This window comes from Suncus etruscus, chromosome 1 (assembly GCF_024139225.1).
Source record: "Suncus etruscus isolate mSunEtr1 chromosome 1, mSunEtr1.pri.cur, whole genome shotgun sequence".
Lineage (NCBI taxonomy): Eukaryota > Metazoa > Chordata > Mammalia > Eulipotyphla > Soricidae > Suncus > Suncus etruscus.
Window position 1 is genome coordinate 120474146 of NC_064848.1, and position 19688 is coordinate 120493833.

Sequence of the window (19688 nt, forward strand, 5' to 3'; positions counted from 1 at the left end):
CCACGTGGCTTTATTTCTTGTTTGCTTAGGCACACTAAAATGGGAAAATACTATACATACCAATAAGTTCTTATCTAATAGAGATGGGAACACACAAATCTTGCAGTGCAATGAGACCTTACACCCTGAACATTGACATAAAGACCTGGTACAGGCCTCAGAAGAATGGGCATTCTCCATTCACCCCTGATCTAGAGAAGACATCTATAAAACATCCAAGGTTGTATATAACATCACCTGGAGGCATTCCTTTACCAGGGAAGACCCTACAGCTGCTCTGACATCAATCTACTCAAAAAAGACTTCCCTTAACACTAAGAAGACTTAACAAAAACAATGACCTGCTTACTGGACAGGGCTTGCTGTATTGCCCCTTAATTGTGAGGTTTGTCTATAACATCACCTGGAAGCAATCCTCTACCATGGAAGACCCTACCACTGCTCAGACATTGTCCTGCTGAAAAGAGACTTCCCTTAACAAATAAAAAGACTTAACAACGACTTGCTTACAGGACAGGGCTTCCTGCATTGCCCTTTCATGTTGAGGTGAAATGAGAAGACACTCCACATCATGACTTCAATTTAGGATATGCAGATTCCAGAATCTTTAATACAGAAACATGATACCAACAACAGAGACTGTGTGAAAAGTGTGTTGGCACTATGGACAATGTCTTGGATCGGACAATAACTTGCTGAAGCCTAGAGTTGGTCTTATGCCAGGAAACTTCAGGGGTAGGGTCTCTTTGTATTTAGGCCAAGGTTATTCCTTTCCATGCCTCTCATATTTTGGTGGGCCTATGCAAACAACAATTGCCACTCTAACACCGTTTTTACTGTGCTCCTTTGACTCTAATCCTTAAAATGCACCCTCTTAAAATTTGAGGTTAAATGCACCCACTTAAAATTTGAGGTTAACTTAAGCTAATATGCATGTACATGGAAATGTAAAAAATACTATGCCTCTAATGTTTAAGGAGTTACCTAAGTTTTATGGCTTTAGATTGCCTTGTGTGCTGTTAAGAAATATTATAATGTGGGCCCGGAGAGATAGCACAGCGGCGTTTGCCTTGCAAGCAGCCGATCCAGGACCAAAGGTGGTTGGTTCGAATCCCGGTGTCCCATATGGTCCCCTGTGCCTGCCAGGAGCTATTTCTGAGCAGACAGCCAGGAGTAAGCCCTGAGCACTGCCGGGTGTGGCCCAAAAACCAAAAAAAAAAAAAAAAAAAAAAATTATAATGTGCTACAATCTGGGGACTTGAGAGACAAAGTAATTGTACATGGATTCTGTTTTATTTATCTTAACGTTCTTTGGCTGAAAGTTCAAAGTTAAGATATCAGCAAGGGGACTTCTGAGAATTATGTTATGGATGATTGTCCTTCCACTGTAACTTTACCTTGTCCTCTTTCTTTGCATCTTTTGTTCTCATAATTCAAAATAAAAATATTTATATATATATATGCAACCTCCTGTGGGAGACCCCCCGACCCTCGGGGGTGTGGAAATGAAGGTTGCTAGTTATTAGTGGGTTCACTCGAGCAGAACCGACCTGTAAAGAAGAACTAGAGAAATTAGTAAGAAGGGCCCTCAAGACAACGCATGCTGTTCAAAATGGATTTATTGTCGGGGGGAATCAGCTTTTAAGGGCTGAAATACGTCAGAGGGTGTTACAAGTTTTCCACCAATTACAACTGTGAGCACTCATTAGCATAAGCTGGGGGCAGGTAATAGGGAGGGGCAAAGAGGTAGACCTGAGCACATGTTTATACTAAGAGAGTTTATATAGAAAACACAAGATCCAAACAGAGTCCCACAAATTCCACTCAGCAAGCACAAATAAAACATCAGCTGTAATCCTAGTAACCTTTTGCTAACACAAAGACAAGTGGCTCTATATTTTTCTTTCTGGCTGGATGTATTAAGCTGCTTTGAATTACTTTAGTATTTGTCTATTTCCTTTGTTCTCAAGGCATGGGCGCCTTTGGTCACGTGGGTGACCAGATTAGAATTACTGAGGTGTCCTATGTTCTAGGTTTCATTAGCTAGGCTCCCCACAGTTCATAGTGAGAAGATAGATTCTCAGCCTGAGAAGAAGCTGCCACTGCCACTGCTGCTGAGTTACTCTCTGTGGCACCTTTTCTCCACCTCCCTTCACTGTGGACTATTGCTCACTATCAAATTCAGTTTCTGAGGAGCCCCCAGCTCGAGGACATTTCCTGATATGTGACTACTGGGAGCCATTTTTTAGACTCCACAGACCAAATCACAGGCTGAAGCTGTGATCTAGATTTTATCTCTCCCCAGACTATTTCAAAAGACTTAAAGAAGATATGTATATTTTCTTTGAATATTTCTTTGGATGCATTTTTGATAGGTTATTGTCTATCTCTTATGTCTGTCTCTTATTGTCTATCTTCTGTAGCGAAATTTCCTCATATTGGGGGCTATATTTAGTATAGAATTCTAGTAGATAAGTTTTTCCAGTGTTCTGAGTTCATGTTAGAACCAGGTTATCAAGATTGTTTAGCTTGTTGTTTTTACCCCCAAATGCACCAGTAGTACCATGTGGCATTGTTCCTTTTTGCATAGGCACATTAAAATGGGGAAATTTTATGAGTGCAAACAATTTTTTATTTAATAGAGATAGGAGCACATAAAATTTTATTGCAGTGGGGCCTTACACCCTGAACACTTGTCATAGTGACTTTGCTTAGGCTTCAGAAGATTCAACATTGACCATTCACCTCTGAACCTTGGATCCCATCTATAGAAACAGCACTGTTTTCTACACTAGCACCAGGAATTGGACTTCTACCAGGTGCTGCAGGTGTCTTGTGTCTCAGCATCTCTAGAGGGGAGCAATTCTTCACGAAATGAAAACGGGTAACACGAGCTTCCAAATATGAAATATGAAATAATGAAACCACACAGAGTATGTGGGGTCAACACATTTCTGGCATGTAGGATACCTATCTGAGACTCCATTTCTGGGAGGGGTCTTGGGAACCGGATAATAGGTGTGACCTTACTTCCAAGACCCGGCCCATTCCTGGGAGGGGTCTTGGAATAGGTAGATAAACCCGGAAGCCAGGGGATTAAAGGCTTTGGCCTTTTGGCCCTGCTGGGCTCTCGGAGGAAGATGACTGAATTATAAGATGCAGGGCTAAGAATGGCCGAATGCTTAAAAGGTTATGAGATAGGCCACACACACGTGGTGGCTAGGGCCTAAATAAAGATGATTCTTCCTGAAGCCTGCCTGTGAGTGAGTGATTTCGCGTTTCACCTGGGCCTGGGACTCGCCGGCTGGATGGGGGATGAAGCCACGTGGCTGGGGCCTAAGCACAAAGGCCTCCATCCATCGCCATCCAGCCCCATCGTTAATCATTTAATACAACACTGGCAGAGTGCAACAAGTTGAATTTTTTGAGCAGGGGAATTTATAAGGGTAAAATTAGCCAGAGGTAAAGAATAATTATAATTATAAAGCATAGTAAAACAGTAACAATACCTAAACTATGGGTGTGACTGTAAAAATTCTAGGTTACAAAGGAGAAGATCACAACTCAAGGTAACTCTTTGCAAGCTTACTTTAAATGCAAAATTAGGATTAGGAGGGAGTAGAAAATATCTAGGAACTTGATCTTTATTAGACTGGACTCTATTGTTTTAGAGGTTAAGTGAAGGGAGGAGCCAAATCCCCAAAAATGAGTTTCTCTATTTCTAAGGGAGGATCAATAGTCAAGATCTGCATTTTGGTTATGCCCTTGATTACCAGAAACTGCAGCTGCAAGGACATATTTTTAAAAAAGAGAGAAAAATTGTCTTTGCTTTTTAGGGCTGGCTATATCCAGAAAAAGGGGTTCTCAAATAAACTTTGGTGCTGGAATTTCTGAGCCAAATTATTTGATAGAGACAATTATTTTGCCTGATATGTACAAAGGAAAGATAGTCAAATACTGGCTGAAAATGTACTGCCAGGCATCTCTTTGGAAATTCCTCAACCATCCACACAGGGGAAAAAGGCATCCACAGTGGGCCTTTTGAGGAACCCCATGGGGGTTAAATTAGTTCTACCCACCAGGAAAATCTGAAGATACATCTGGTGGGCTGAGCACCTTCTAAAAGCTTAGGTATGCCCTGGCAACCAGGGAAGGCCCTACTGTTGCCCTGACATTGACTTACTCCAGAGTGGGTTCCTATGACAACCTGACGACTTGGTAACAGCAACAACTTGCTTTCAGGGCAGGGTTTTCTGCATTGCCGCCTAATGGTGAGATGAAACCAGAAGATGCTCCTTGTCACCCTGATTTCAACATAACATTTGTACAGAAACCAGGACCTTTAACTACAGAAACCTGACAGCAACAACCATGATTGTGAAGAGCTTTTACTGGGATCACAGAGAAAGGGTTTGGGGTTAGACAACTTAGTATGTCTGGAACCTGTAGTTGGTCTTATGCCAGGATACTTTATGGGTAAGGTCTCCCTGTATATTAGGCCAAAGATTTTTTCTTTCTATATTTACCCATATTTTTCTTGGCCTATGTAAATGTAAACAACAGCTGTCATACAAACAAACATTTTTTATTGTATATTTTATCTTTTATCTTTAAAAAAACTTTCTAAACCTTCTGTTATGACTTTATTGGAGACACAATAATTTTCACAATTATACTTGCTACTGAACTTTTTCTTCTTTCTTTTTTCTACTCTGCCATTTTATTTTGAGTTTTTCTTTCTTTCTTTCTTTTTTTTTTTTTTTTTTGGTTTTTGGGCCACACCCGGCGGTGCTCAGGGGTTACTTCTGGTCGTCTGCTCAGAAATAGCTCCTGGCAGGCACGGGGTACCATATGGGACACCGGGATTCGAACCAACCACCTTTGGTCCTGGATTGGCTGCTTGCAAGGCAAACGCCACTGTGCTATCTCTCCGGGCTCAATTCTTTCTATATTTAATAACTTTGCTTTCACTTATCTTACAAATTTTCCATTATATTACAAATAATAATTACAAAATAATTTCCATTATCTTACAAATGTATTATGATCAGTATGTTAACTATGTGATGCATTTTCTTTTTAATAAAGACATTTAAATAAAGACATTTAAAAAAGGAAGTTTGTAACTTCCAGTCCCATACTGAGATCTCTAGATGAGGAGGGAGCTGAAGATCAACTTCAATTGCCAATAGCTAAAAGCTATTCAATAATGCCTCCACGTATGTAATGACACTTCCACAGAAATTCAAGATAAAAGAGTTCAAAGAGCTTACAGACTGGTGAGATTTAGGGAGACAATCTATTATGGAAGTTCTCTACATTTTCCCTATACCTTACCCTATGCTTCTAATCCACCAGGCAATGCCTGAATAATATCCTTTGCTAAAATTAGTTACTTAAAGAGTTACGTGTTTTCTGAGTTCATGAGCTGCTCTAGCAAATTAATCAACCTGGAAAAGGAGGAATGAGAATCTCTGATTAATGCCAGGAGCACAAGTAGTAGCTTAGGCTTGTTCTTAGCACCTGAGATTCTGAGGAGGTGGACTGAAAGAAATTCAAATCTATTGTCCATTAGTCGGAAGCACAGGTAGATGATCTGGAACTGTGGACACATTTGAAGTGCAAGATGGTCTAAGGAGACTGTCCCTTTAATTTTTACCTGTGTAATCTGATATCATCTGCAGGTCGATCATGTCAGAATAAATTGAGTGAGTTGAGTTGAATTTTCAACCCACTATTATTATCCAAGAATAATTTTTGGTGTGGGAAATCCCACATTCTCTCTCTCTCTCTCTCTGTCTCTCTCTCTCTGTCTCTCTCTCTCTTTCTCTCTCTCTCTCTCTCACACACACACACACAAACACACACACACACATACACACTCACCTCTTGAAGTTTAGTCTAGTTCATTAGTCTCAACAACTTGAGACTATTTATTTACTTCTTGTTCCAATCTATTTTCCCCTGTTGTACAAATTGGGTAAATTTTACCTATTTGTCTTTGTTTGCCAAGTCCATGCATAGTTATTGCCACTATACAACTGAAGACACTTCTGCAAATACTTTTTACAGTTTATTGTACTTTTAATCTAGAATTACCATATAGTTCTTTTTTAACAAAAAAATATCTAAGTTTTTTTATGTCCAGAGAATTTATAATATTTAGTTAAAGCATTTTGAGTATGATTGGTCTAAAATCTATAACCAATTATTCTAACATCTGATTCATCTTAATATGGGTACTTATTGATTTTAATTTTCTCATTAAAATTTTGTTTTCTATGATGTTTTTGTTTTGGGGCACACCCAGCAGCGCTCAGGGGTTACTCCTGGCTCTATGATCAGAAATCGCTCCTGGCAGGCACAGGGGACCATATGAAATTCCGGGATTTAAACCACCATCCTTCTGCATGCAAAGTAAACGCCCCACTTCCATGCTATTTCTCTGTCCTCTGGTGTTTAATATGTTAAAAAATGGTCAATCATTTTGTGAACATCATGGGAGACTGGATACTGACTTATAAAACTAGATTCTATTTAATCTCTAGAAATAGGTAGTCCCTCTGGTGGCTAGGTGTAATAGAGGAGTCAAGGGTTTGTTTTTTGTTTTTCGTTTGGGACCTACACCTGGCAGTGCTCATGTGTTACTTTTGGCTCTGTGCTCAGGAATCATTCCTGGCTGGGCTTGGGATTCCAGGGAATGATCCAGGTCAGCTTTGTGAAAGGCAAATGCCCTACACATTATACTATGTCTCCACCTCCATGAAAAAAAAATTTTAAATTCTTCTTCCCACTTGAATACTGAGCCCCATTAATATTACCTTTGTTCAGATTATTGAGTATTCACTCACTTTGCCTCTATGTCACCTTCCTAGTGAAAGTGAAACAGTCTGCCCCTGCTGTGAGACTCGAAATTGGGAGAGACCGAGGGGACCTGCAGGCTTTGCGTGTTTCTCTTCTCTTCTGTCTCCTGAAGCTCTCCAGAGAGGGCCAGGAAGGGCCCAGCAAAAACTGTTTCCTAGAGAGATGCTCATGCCGAAAGGCCAAGAAAGATTGAATGAGTAAAAAACCGGCTATCAGAAGCATCCAGCAGAGAGGTGACTCCTTTATCTGTGAATGTGGGAGAGGTCTGCCCCTGCTGTGAGACTCGCAACTGGGAGAGACTGAGCGGACCTGTTGGCTTTATGTGTTTCTCTTCTCTAAGCTCTTCTGAAAGGGCCAGGAAGAGCCCAGCAAAAACTGTCTTCTAGAAGCTCCAGAAGAGCACTGCCACTCTGCTCCGCTTTGCAGCTGTAAACTCTTTCTAACTAATGAACCCCACCATAACAAGCAGGAAAAAAAATCACACTACAAGTGTGAAAATGGGGGAAATCTTGCAGGTAAACACCATATACAGAGAATAAAGATGATAGCTCTGATGACCCAAAAAATACCAACCATCATATTAATCTCTCAGATAAGGAGTTTAGAATAGAAATATGGAGGATCCTCATGGTAATAAAAAAAAACATAGCTTTATTTGAACAGAACATAAAGACAGAAATCAAAAAACTTCAAACTGAAATAACAGATCTGAAAAACATGGTAGCTGAACTGAAAACCTCAATGGAAAGCCTCTCCAACAGGGTAACAGCAGCCGAGGACAGAATCAGTGAACTGGAAGATTAAATGCAGAACAACTCCATACAGCAGAAGAGATTGGAAAAGAACCTTAAGGCAAATGATCAGACAATAAAAAAGTACTCAAGGAATGTGAACAGATGAAAATAGAAGTCTTTGATAAACTCAACAGAAACAACATAAGAATCATTGGAATTCGAAAGGCCCAGAAAGGAGATCCCCAGGAAGAATCAACAGTCAAAGACATCATCAGAGAGAAACTCCCAGAGCTAAAGACTGCATGCAATTAAAACCTCCATGTCCAAAGAGTATCAGCTAAAAGAGACCCCAGGAAAAACACTCCAAGACACATCCTAGTCATAATGACGAATCACACAGATAGAGATAGAATACTGAAAGCAGCAAATCAAAAAGAGAAATTACATTCAAAGGAGCATCCTTAAGATTTCCAGCAGACATGTCACAAGAAACTCTCAAGGCCAGAAGACAGTGGTGGGATATTGTAACAAGACTGAATGAAATGGATGCTTTACCTAGAATACTACACCCAGCCCAACCAACATTCAGATTTAAAGCAAGAATATATAGCTTCATGGATAAGCAACAGCTCAGAAACTTTACAGTTGCAAAATCAGTTTTAAAGGAAAAACTGAAAGGTCTACTTTAAGACAAGACAGACAAACAGACAGACCAAATTTATACACAAAGATGATTAAATCCCATGACAATCATCTCCCTCAATGTCAATGGACTAAATGCACCAATTAAGAGACACAGAGTGGCTAAATGGACTAAAAAGATAAATCCGACCTTCTGCTGCCTATAAGAAACACACCTGAATAGTCAGAACAAAAATAGACTCAAAATAAAAGGCTGGAGGAAAATCATCCAAGAAAACAATACCCTTAGAAAGCTGGGGTGGCCATATTAATTCACACAACACAAACTTTAGACTCAGAAAAAGCTGTAAAGGACAAAGATGGACACTTTGTACCAATAAAGGAATATGTTCAATAGGAAGAAATCACACTACTAAACATATAAGCACCCAATGAGACACCAGCAAAATATCAATACAATTACTGACAAATTTTGAAAGAGGACATCAATAATAACACAATAATTGTGTGAGACCTCAACACGGCCCTGTCAATACTTGATAGGACAACCTGGTTGAAACCCAAGAAGAATATACTAAACCTGAAAAGAGAAATGGAAGAAAGAGGCCTAGTTGATATATATATAGGACACTCCATCCCCAGAAACCTGGATACATATTCTTCTCCAGTATACATGGGTCATTCTCCAGGATAGACCACATACTGGCACATAAAACATACCTCCATAAAATCAAAAGGATAGAATTTTGTAGGCTACTTTTGCTGATTACAAGGCTCGGAAATTAGATGTAAACTACAAAGGGACACAGAAGTAAAACTTTAACAACTGGAAATTAAACAGCCTACTCCTGAACAATCAGTGGGTCTGAGATGAAATCTAATAAAGTGGAAACCCAGAAAACAATCTGAAAGATCAACGAAAGCAAAAGTTGGTTCTTTGAAAAAATAAACAAGATTGATTGACCATTGGCAAATCTCACAAAGAAAAAGAGGGAGAGAAACTTGATAATGTGTATTAGAAATGAAAAGGGAGATCACTACAGATACTGCAGAGATTCAAAGGTATTCAAAGAATACTTTGAGAAACTCTATGCCACTAAATATTAGAACCTGGAAGAAATGGATAAATTTCTGAACTCATATAACCTTCCACAGTTGAATAAAGAAGATGTAACATATCTAAACACCCCATCACTATTGAGGAAATTAAAACCATAATCAAAAATTTGCCCAAAAATAAAAGCCCAGGCCCTGATGGATTCATGAATGAATTGTTTCAAACCTTTCAAGAGGAACTACTACCAATCCTGGCCAGGCTTTTTTATGAAATTGAAAAAACAGGAACACTTCCAAATAGCTTTTATGAAGCCAACAACACCTGAATACCAAAACCAGATAGAGATGCTGCCAAAAAAGAAAATTACAGACCAAAATCCCTGATGAACACAGATGCAAAGATCTTCAACAAAATCCTAGCAAACAGGATTCAATGCCTCATCAAGAAGATCATTCACTATGATCAAGTAGGTTTCATCCTAGGAATGCAAGGATGGTTTAACATCTGTAAATCTATCAACATAATACACAACATCAACAACAAGAAAAATAAAAATCACATGGTCATATCAATAGACGCAGAAAAAGCATTTGATAAGGTCCAACACCCATTCTTGATAAAAACTCTCAGCAAGATGGGAATGGAAGGAACCTTTCTCAATATAGTTAAGGCCATCTATCACAAGCCAATGGCAAATATTATCCTCAATGGAGAAAAACTAAAAGCCTTCCCTCTAAATTCTGGTACAAGACAAGGCTGTCCTCTCTCACCACTCCTATTTAACATAGTACTCTAAGTACTTGCCACAGCGATTTGGCAAGAAAAAGATATTAAGGGAATCCAGATAGGAAAGGAAGAAGTCAAGCTCTCACTGTATGCAGATGACATGATACTCTACTTAGAAAACCCTAAAGACTCTAACAAAAAGCTCCTAGAAACAATAGACTCATATAGCAAGGTGGCAGGCTACAAAATTAACACACAAAAATCAATGGCCTTTTTACACATAATGAAATATTATGCACACAATGGAATATTATGTAGCCGTCATAGAGATGAAGTCATAAAATTTTCCTATACATGGATGTACGTGGAATTTATTATGCTGAAAATAAGTCAGAGGAAGAGAGATAGATGCAGAATAGTCTCACTCATCTATGGTTTTAAGAAAAATAAAAGACATTTTTGTAATAATTATCAGAGACAAAGGAGAGGAGGGCTGGAAGGTCCAGCTCACAAAATGAAATGCACCAAAAAGAGTGATGAATGTAGTTAGAAAAATAACGACTATAATAAAAATATACTATAATAAAAATAACTAAGTCAGAGGGAAAGAGATAAACACAGAATGGTCTCCCTCATCTATGGGTTTTGAGAAAAATGAAAAACATTTGTGTAATGATTCTCAGAGACAAAATAGAGGAGGACTGGAGGGTCCAGCTCCTGACATGAAGCTCACCACAGGGATCATTTAGTGCAGTCACAGAAATAACTACACTGAGAACTATCATAACAAAATGTGACTGAATGAGGGAAGTAGAAAGCCTGTCTAGAGTACAGGCTGGTGTGGGGTGGGGAGGAAGGACACTTGGGATATTGGTCATGGGAATGTTGCATATATATATATATATAAAGAAAAGATAAGGCCTCCCAATTCTTACCACAGGCTGTGTTCTTTACACTGACTGTATAGAAAGAGGAGGTACAGTAAATACACCCCATATATACCTCAACACAGGCCCTTTGCATGGTCTGTATTGTGAATTGGAGGACAAAAAAATTTTTAAAAAAGAGAGAAAAAATAAGAAAAATAACTACATTGAGAACTATCATAACAATGTGAATGAATGAGGGAAGTTAAAAGCTTTTCTAGATTACAGGCAGGGGTGGGGTGGGAGGAGGGAGATTTGGGACATTGGTAATGAGTATGTTGTACTGGTGAAGGGAGGGTGTTCCTTACATTACTGAAATCCAACTACAATCATATTTGTAACCAAGGTGTTTAAATAAAGATATTAATTTAAAAAATAAAATAAAATAAAAAGATAGAGATAGAGCACATGTGTAAATATATGGGTTAAATTCCTGGTATAGGGGCCGAAGAGGGTGGCGCTAGAAGAAGGTGTCTGCCCTTGCAAGCGCCAGCCAAGGAAGGACCACGGTTCGATCCCCCAGCATCCCATATGGTCCCCCCAAGCCAGGGGCAATTTCTGAGTGTTTAGCCAGGAGTAACCCCTGAGCATCAAATGGGTGTGCCCCCCTCAAAAAACAAAAACAAAAACAAATTCCTGGTATAGTGGGGAATAAAAAGGGACAGAAACCAGTATCATTTAAGTTTTGATGTAGGGTAGATGGGTCAATGGGGTATAGCAAATACTTTGCATTTAAGACACTGCATGATTCCCAGAGTACAGTTAGAAGTGACCCAGATGTGCTGATCTGTTTGGCTTTTTTTGAAGGAGAGGTTACTTTTGTTTTGTTTTGGGCTCATGCTCAGCAGTGTTCTGATTCTGTGTTCCTGGATTACTCCTGATAGATATTGGAGAACCATAGCACTGGGGTTCAGCAAGGCAACCCACCTGATCCAGTTGTAGTCCCTACCAGTAGCACTTACTGGTATGTTCCCACCCCCAATAGTACAAATGAAATTACATTTTCTTGGTCATAGTAAAAAAAAAAAAAGAAAGAAAGTGAAACATTCACTAATACCACTGAAATGCCTCTGAGTCAGATTGCCACCAGGAAGTGGGGCACACTACAGTGTGAGTTGTTGCTACAGGTTCAACTCTCAAAAATCTCCACTGTTCAAAAATTCAACTATCAAATCTCCACGGGATACTGGAAAAGAAAGAAGTAAGCAGTTTTGCTTAGCCCTACCTCTTATTACCATATTCTGACTGGATGATGTGAATCAGGAATAAAGGTTCCCCTTGAACCCTGATAACATGAGATATAGAGGTAGGAATGGGGGACAGGAGAGAAAGGGAGCACTCACTATACTTGAGTCATACCTCTCCAGTCTGATTGACACAACTAAATCCCCATTGACTCTAGGGGTGGGGCCTAGGGTGAGGTGAGAAGTGAGGTAGAGCCATACAAACCGTTGGTCCACTGCTTCAGTTGCTGCCAAATGTGAGCATGAGCTCTTTTACTGCTGGTACTCCATTCAGGGGGGCATAAGCACACACCTTCTTCAACAAAACTGGGGATGACAGATCACTATTCCCCTCATGGATTATTATTATCCTGTGAATGATCAGGGTAAAAGTTACTCTTCTTGCTGAGTCTCACTAAATTCTAAACCAAGGGAGGACAACAACTTTTCTACTGCTATTTGAAGAGAGTAGAGCAGGTACTACATATTTGTCTAAAAAAGCTTTTCTGGGAGACGCCGGCCCGGGTCCCTGCTCCTTTACACGGGCGCCTAGCCCGCCACATCCCCCGGAGACCCCAGACGCCGGCCCGGGAGGCCTGGGTGAGTCCCTCCTGCCTCACGCGGGAGCCTAGCTGGGCACATCCCCCGGAGACCCCAGACGCCGGCCCCGAAAGGCCCCTGCGCGGGTCCCTGTCCTTTACACGGGCGCTAGCCCGCCACATCCCGCGGAGACCCCAGACGCCGGCCCGAGAGGCCTGCGCGGGTCCCTGCTCCTTTACAAGGGCGCCTAGCCCGCCACATCCCGCGGAGACTCCAGACGCCGGCCCGGGAGGCCTGCGCGGGTCCTTGCCCTTTCACACGGGCGCCTAGCCCGCCACATCCCGTGGAGACCCCAGACGCCGGCCCGAGAGGCCTGCGCGGGTCCTTGCCCTTTCACACGGGCGCCTAGCCCGCCACATCCCCCGGAGACCCCAGACGCCGGCCCGGGAGGCCTGCACGGGTCCCTGCTCCTTTACAAGGGCGCCTAGCCCGCCACATCCCGCGGAGACTCCAGACGCCGGCCCGGGAGGCCTGCGCGGGTCCTTGCCCTTTCACACGGGCGCCTAGCCCGCCACATCCCGTGGAGACCCCAGACGCCGGCCCGAGAGGCCTGCGCGGGTCCTTGCCCTTTCACACGGGCGCCTAGCCCGCCACATCCCGCGGAGACCCCAGACGCCGGCCCGAGAGGCCTGCGCGGGTCCTTGCCCTTTCACACGGGCGCCTAGCCCGCCACATCCCCCCGGAGACCCCAGACGCCGGCCCGGGAGGGCCTGCGCGGGTCCCTGCTCCTTTACAAGGGCGCCTAGCCCGCCACATCCTGCGGAGACCCCAGACGCCGGCCGGGGAGGCCTGCGAGGGTCCTTGCCCTTTCACACGGGCGCCTAGCCCGCCACATCCCCCGGAGACCCCCAGACGCCGGCCCGGGAGGCCTGCGCGGGTCCCTGCTCCTTTACAAGGGCGCCTAGCCCGCCACATCCCCGCGGAGACTCCAGACGCCGGCCCGGGAGGCCTGCGCGGGTCCTTGCCCTTTCACACGGGCGCCTAGCCCGCCACATCCCGCGGAGACCCCAGACGCCGGCCCGAGAGGCCTGCGCGGGTCCTTGCCCTTTCACACGGGCGCCTAGCCCGCCACATCCCGCGGAGACCCCAGACGCCGGCCCGAGAGGCCTGCGCGGGTCCTTGCCCTTTCACACGGGCGCCTAGCCCGCCACATCCCCCGGAGACCCCAGACGCCGGCCCGGGAGGCCTGCGCGGGTCCCTGCTCCTTTACAAGGGCGCCTAGCCCGCCACATCCCGCGGAGACTCCAGACGCCGGCCCGGGAGGCCTGCGCGGGTCCTTGCCCTTTCACACGGGCGCCTAGCCCGCCACATCCCGTGGAGACCCCAGACGCCAGCCCGAGAGGCCTGCGCGGGTCCTTGCCCTTTCACACGGGCGCCTAGCCCGCCACATCCCCCGGAGACCCCCAGACGCCGGCCCGGGAGGCCTGCGCGGGTCCCTGCTCCTTTACAAGGGCGCCTAGCCCGCCACATCCCGCGGAGACTCCAGACGCCGGCCCGGGAGGCCCTGCGCGGGTCCTTGCCCTTTCACACGGGCGCCTAGCCCGCCACATCCCCCGGAGACCCCAGACGCCGGCCCGGGAGGCCTGTGCGGGTCCCTGCTCCTTCACGCGGGCGCCTAGCCCACCACATCCCCCGGAGACCCCAGACGCCAGCCTGGGAGGCCTGGGTGAGTCCCTGCTGCCTCACGCGGGAGCCTAGCCCAGCACATCCCAGGGACCACGAGCGCTCTGCGAGAGTGATTTGGGCAAGTCCCTTCCCCCAGGTGGGCACCTGGAACGGCAACTTGAGCAACCCAAATAGACGGGGGGAGATAGGGCCACCCTTCTGGACTCGCAGGTGACCTAGAGCAGTCCACCCCCCTGGACCTAGAGTGGACCAGGGACTCCCCAAGGGCGAGGGCAGAGCCTGAAGGGTCGGACTGAGGGAACTCCTTCAAGGGAAACTTGGAGGGGGCAGAGCTCCATTGACTCCAGAGAAAGGAGGGGGGATTGGGAGCTAGGCTCAATAGCGCCAGCAACCAGTGTGGCCAGGAGTGGAACTGCACCGCCGACAGAAATAAGGAGTAGAAAAGCAATAATACCCACTGCAGGAGGGCCGAACTCTAGGTAGCAAAGGGGAGGAGAAAGAGCCAGGTTCAACCAAGCCCACCCAACAGCATCCTCTAGAATCACCTTCAGGAAGGGGACCAAAGCAGGCCGAAATTAGAAGCCACAGCACTCCAAAACACACCATTAAATACAAAGAATTATGCGTTAAATCAAGGAAATCCCCTAATATCTGGAGACAACATGACAAACCCTATTAAAGTTCCAAGTCCACCAAAACGCACAGATCCATGGGAAGAAGACCTAAAAGCGGTCATGAGGAAGGAAATGCAAGAATTACTAAAACAGATGAAAGAAACCCTAGCAAACCGAGTATAAGAAAGCCATGGATGAAAGAATCAGCCAAATTAAAGAAGAAATGTCAAAGAACATGAGAGATTCCATACAAAAAGAAGTGAAGGATTTAAAAGACAAAGTAACAAGCCTTACGAGCAGAAACACAGAGTTGGAGAAGCACATCGAAGAACTCGAAGGAAAACTGCAATCAAAAAATGATCAAGAAACCAACAAAGAAATAAAAGGCAAAGCACTGGAAGGAAAAGTCCAATATCTAATGAATAAAGACAAAAGAAACAATCTAAGAATTGTAGGTATACCAGAAGGGGAGGAAATAGGGAAGGGGGAAGAACAGGTAGTCAGGGAGATAATAACAGAGAACTTTCCCCACCCTCTGGAAAGACAATTCAGGACAAATCCAGGAAGTCAAGAGAGTCCCTAATAAAATAGACCCTAATAAACCCACACCAAGACACATAATAATCCAAATGGCAAAAAACAAAGAGAAAGAGGAACTCCTGAAAGCAATAAGGGAGAAAAAAAACCTCAAGTACAAAGGAAAAGACATAAGAATCAAACCAGATCTCCCATTTGAAATAATTCAAGCAAGAAGACAGTGGAATGACATATTTAAACGACTGAATGAAAGAAATTTCCAACCCAGGGTCCAATACCCAGCAAAACTATCATTCATATGGGAGGGCAGACTAAAAACATTCTCAAATATGAACGAACTTGAACTATTTGTGCAAACTAAGCCGATACTAAGCGATTTACTCAGAGACGAATTACACAATCCAAACCCCCGATTGTAACAACAACCACCCCACACAATACAACTGCACAACAGTCCTCTCTATCAATAATTTCCCTAAATGTAAACGGACTAAACTCTCCAATCAAAAGACACATAGTAGAGAACTGGGTTAGGAAAAATAAACCGGACTTCTGCTGTCTACAAGAAACACACCTACAGTTACAGGATAAGCACAGGCTTAGAATAAAAGGATGGAAAGTAATCATCCAGGCCAATGGAAAACAAAAAAGAGCAGGGACAGCAATTCTTATATCAGATCAAATTGTATTCAACCTCAAGAAAGTGATCAGAGACAAAGAGGGTCACTACTTACTGATCAGGGGAACATTAGATCAAGAAACACTAACCCTGGTCAATATATACGCACCTAATCTAGAGTCAGCAAAATATGTGAGGCAACTACTGGCAAACCTGGAGAAAACACATGAAGGGAAATGTGATAATAGTAGGGGACCTGAATACTCCACTATCACCACTGGACAGATCCACCCAAACAGAAAAAATAGCAAAGAAATAAGAGCTTTAAATGAAAAATTAGAAGATTTAGGGGCTGATAGACTTATATAGAGCCCTCCATCCCCAGAAAGCAGAATACACATTCTTCTCAAGCCCACATGGAACCTTCTCCAGAATAGACCATGTCTTGGGATACAAAGCCAACCTATATAAGACCACAAAGGTAAGGATCATTAGAAGTACCCTTTCAGATCACTATGCAACAGAGGTTAAAATTGATATCAAGAAGAAGCAATGGAGAAAAACTAATACCTGGAGATTAAATAACATGCTGCTCAACAACACCTGGATCAAAGAACAACTCAAGGAAGAAATAAAAAGATTCCTTGAGACAAATGACAATGAAGAGACAACATGTCAAAATTTATGGGACACAGCAAAAGCAGTAATTAGGGGGAAACTCATAGCAATACAGGCCTATGTCAAGAAACAGGAAAATAACAAAACCAACAGTTTAAAAGATCACCTCAAAGAATTGGAGCAACAGCAACAGAGAAATCCAACCACAACCAGAAGGCAAGAAATAATAAAAACCAGAGCAGAAATAAACAACATCGAAACTAAGAAAACAATACAAAAAATCAATGAGACCAGGAGTTGGTTTTTCGAAAAAATAAACAAGATAGACAAACCATTGGCAAAACTCACCAAAAAAAAGAGGGAAAACACCCAAATCAGTAGGATCACAAATGAAAGGGGTGAGATTACAACAGAACCCCATGAAATACAACATATCATGAGATCATATTATGAACAACAATACTCAACTAGGCTAGAGAACCCAGTAGAAATCGACAGATTCTTGGACAAACACCCTCTTCCAAAGCTGGAAAAGGAAGATCTAGAAAGTCTAAACAGTCCAATCACCTCAGAGGAAATTGAAGATGTAATTTAAAAAACTCCCTAAGAACAAAAGCCCAGGCCCAGATGGATTTACAGTGTGAATTCTATCAAACATTTCAAGAAGACTTACTACCACTTTTCCATAGGCTTTTCCAAACCATAGAAAAAACAGGAATCCTCCCCAACTCCTTTTATGAGGCTAATATCACACTCATTCCCAAAGAAGGCAAAGACACCACTAAGAAAGAAAACTACAGACCAATCTCACTAATGAACATAGATGCAAAAATTCTCAACAAAATCTTAGCAAACCGAATCCAACACTTCATCAAAAAGATCATTCATCACGACCAAGTGGGATTAATACCAGGAATGCAAGGTTGGTTCAACATACGCAAATCAATCAATATGATACATCACATCAACAACATGAAAGACCCAAAACCACATGATCATATCAATTGACACAGAGAAGGCGTTTGACAAAATCCAACATCCTTTCATGCTAAAGACACTCAGCAAAATAGGATTAGAAGGAACCTTCCTCAAGATAGTTACAGCATATATATGAAAAGCCTATAGCCAACATTATACTTAACGGCGAGAAACTAGAAGCATTCCCACTAAGGTCAGGAACTAGACAAGGCTTGTCCACTCTCTCCACTCTTATTCAATATAACTTTAGAAGTCCTAGCAATAGCAATCCGACAAGAGAAGGGAATCAAAGGAATTCAAGTAGGGAAAGAGGAAACACAAGCTATCTCTATTTTGCCGACGATATGATGATCTACATCAAAAACCCCTAAAGAGTCCACAGTAAAACTCCTAGAAACAATCAACCAATACAGCAAAGTGGCTGGATACAAAGTAAATACACAAAAGACAGTAGCGTTTCTATATACAAACAATGAAGTTGAGGAGAGAGAGATTAAAAATACAATTCCATTCAAGATAGTATCAAAAAATATCAAGTATCTAGGAATCAACCTTACAAGAGAAGTGAAAGACCTATACAGGAAAACTTCAAAACAACTTCAGAAAGAAATTGAAGACGATCTAAAGAAATGGAAAGAACATCCCATGCTCATGGATAGGTAGAATTAACATAGTCAAAATGACTATCTTACCCAAACTTTTATATAGATTTAATGCAATCCCTATCCAAAATCCAGGAACAATTCTTTAAAGAAATAGAACAATCAATCACAAAATTCATCTGGAACCACAAAAGACCCAGGATAGCCAAACACATATTGAAAACAAGAAGCTGGGAGGCATCTCCTTACCTAACTTGAAACTATACTATAAAGCCATAGTAATTAAAACAGCATGGTACTGGAACAGAGACAGGACCTCAGACCAGTGGGTCAGAACAGAATTCCCTGACATAAACCCCCAGATATACAGCCAACTAATATTTGATAAAAGAGGCAAGAATCTGAAATGGAACAAAGAAAGCCTATTCAACAAATGGTGTTGGTACAACTGGAAAACCACATGTAAGAAAGTGAAAATCGACCCATATCTCACCCCTTATACAAAAGTCAACTCAAAATGGATCAAAGACCTTGAAATCAGACCCGAATCTATAAAGTTTATCGAGAATAAAATAGGCAGAACACTCGAAGACCTATATATCAAAAAGGTCTTTGAGAATGGAGCACCAATGGCAAGAACTTTAGCATGTAATATAAACAAATGGGACTACATCAAACTAAAAAGCTTCTGCATGGCAAAACAAACCCTACTTAACGCAAGAAGACAGCTAACAGAATGGGAAAAAAATCTTTTCACTCGGACATATCAGATAAAGGCCTGATATCTAGAACATACAAAGCACTCAGAAAAGCTGAGACCCTCAAAACCAAATAAAGCCATAAAAAAATGGGGGAGATGAAATGAATAGACACTTCTCTGAGGAAGACAGAAGGATGGCCAACAAACACATGAAAACATGCTCACCTTCACTCATCATCAGGGAGATCCAAATCAAGGACAACAATGAGATACCCCCTTACACCAGTGAGGTGGCTCACATCAAAAATAATGGAAACAACCTTTGTTGGCGGGGATGCGGTATGAAAGGAACTCTCATTCACTGCTGGTGGGAATGCCCCCTAGTCCAACATCTATGGAGAAAGTCTGGAGAGTGCTCAAAGAACTCAGAATTGAGCTGCCATTTGACCCAGCAATTGCTCTCCTAGGCATATACCCCCAAGATGGAAGGGCATTCATTCCAAAATACGTATGCACCCCACTATTTATTGCAGCACTCAGTATAATAGCCAAATCGTGGAACCAACCTCGATGTCCAACAACAGATGAATGGATCATTAAGATGTGGTTACATATTACACAA

The 19688-nt window shown here is 42.7% G+C and overlaps 1 non-coding gene across 1 annotated transcript; it reads left to right on the forward strand.

Moving 5' to 3' along the window:
- Window positions 1-10941: 10941 nt before the first annotated feature.
- LOC126031990 (small nucleolar RNA SNORA51) lies at window positions 10942-11074 on the forward strand. The gene has a single exon (XR_007503797.1). It is a non-coding gene; the product is annotated as a small nucleolar RNA SNORA51 (small nucleolar RNA).
- Window positions 11075-19688: the final 8614 nt, after the last annotated feature.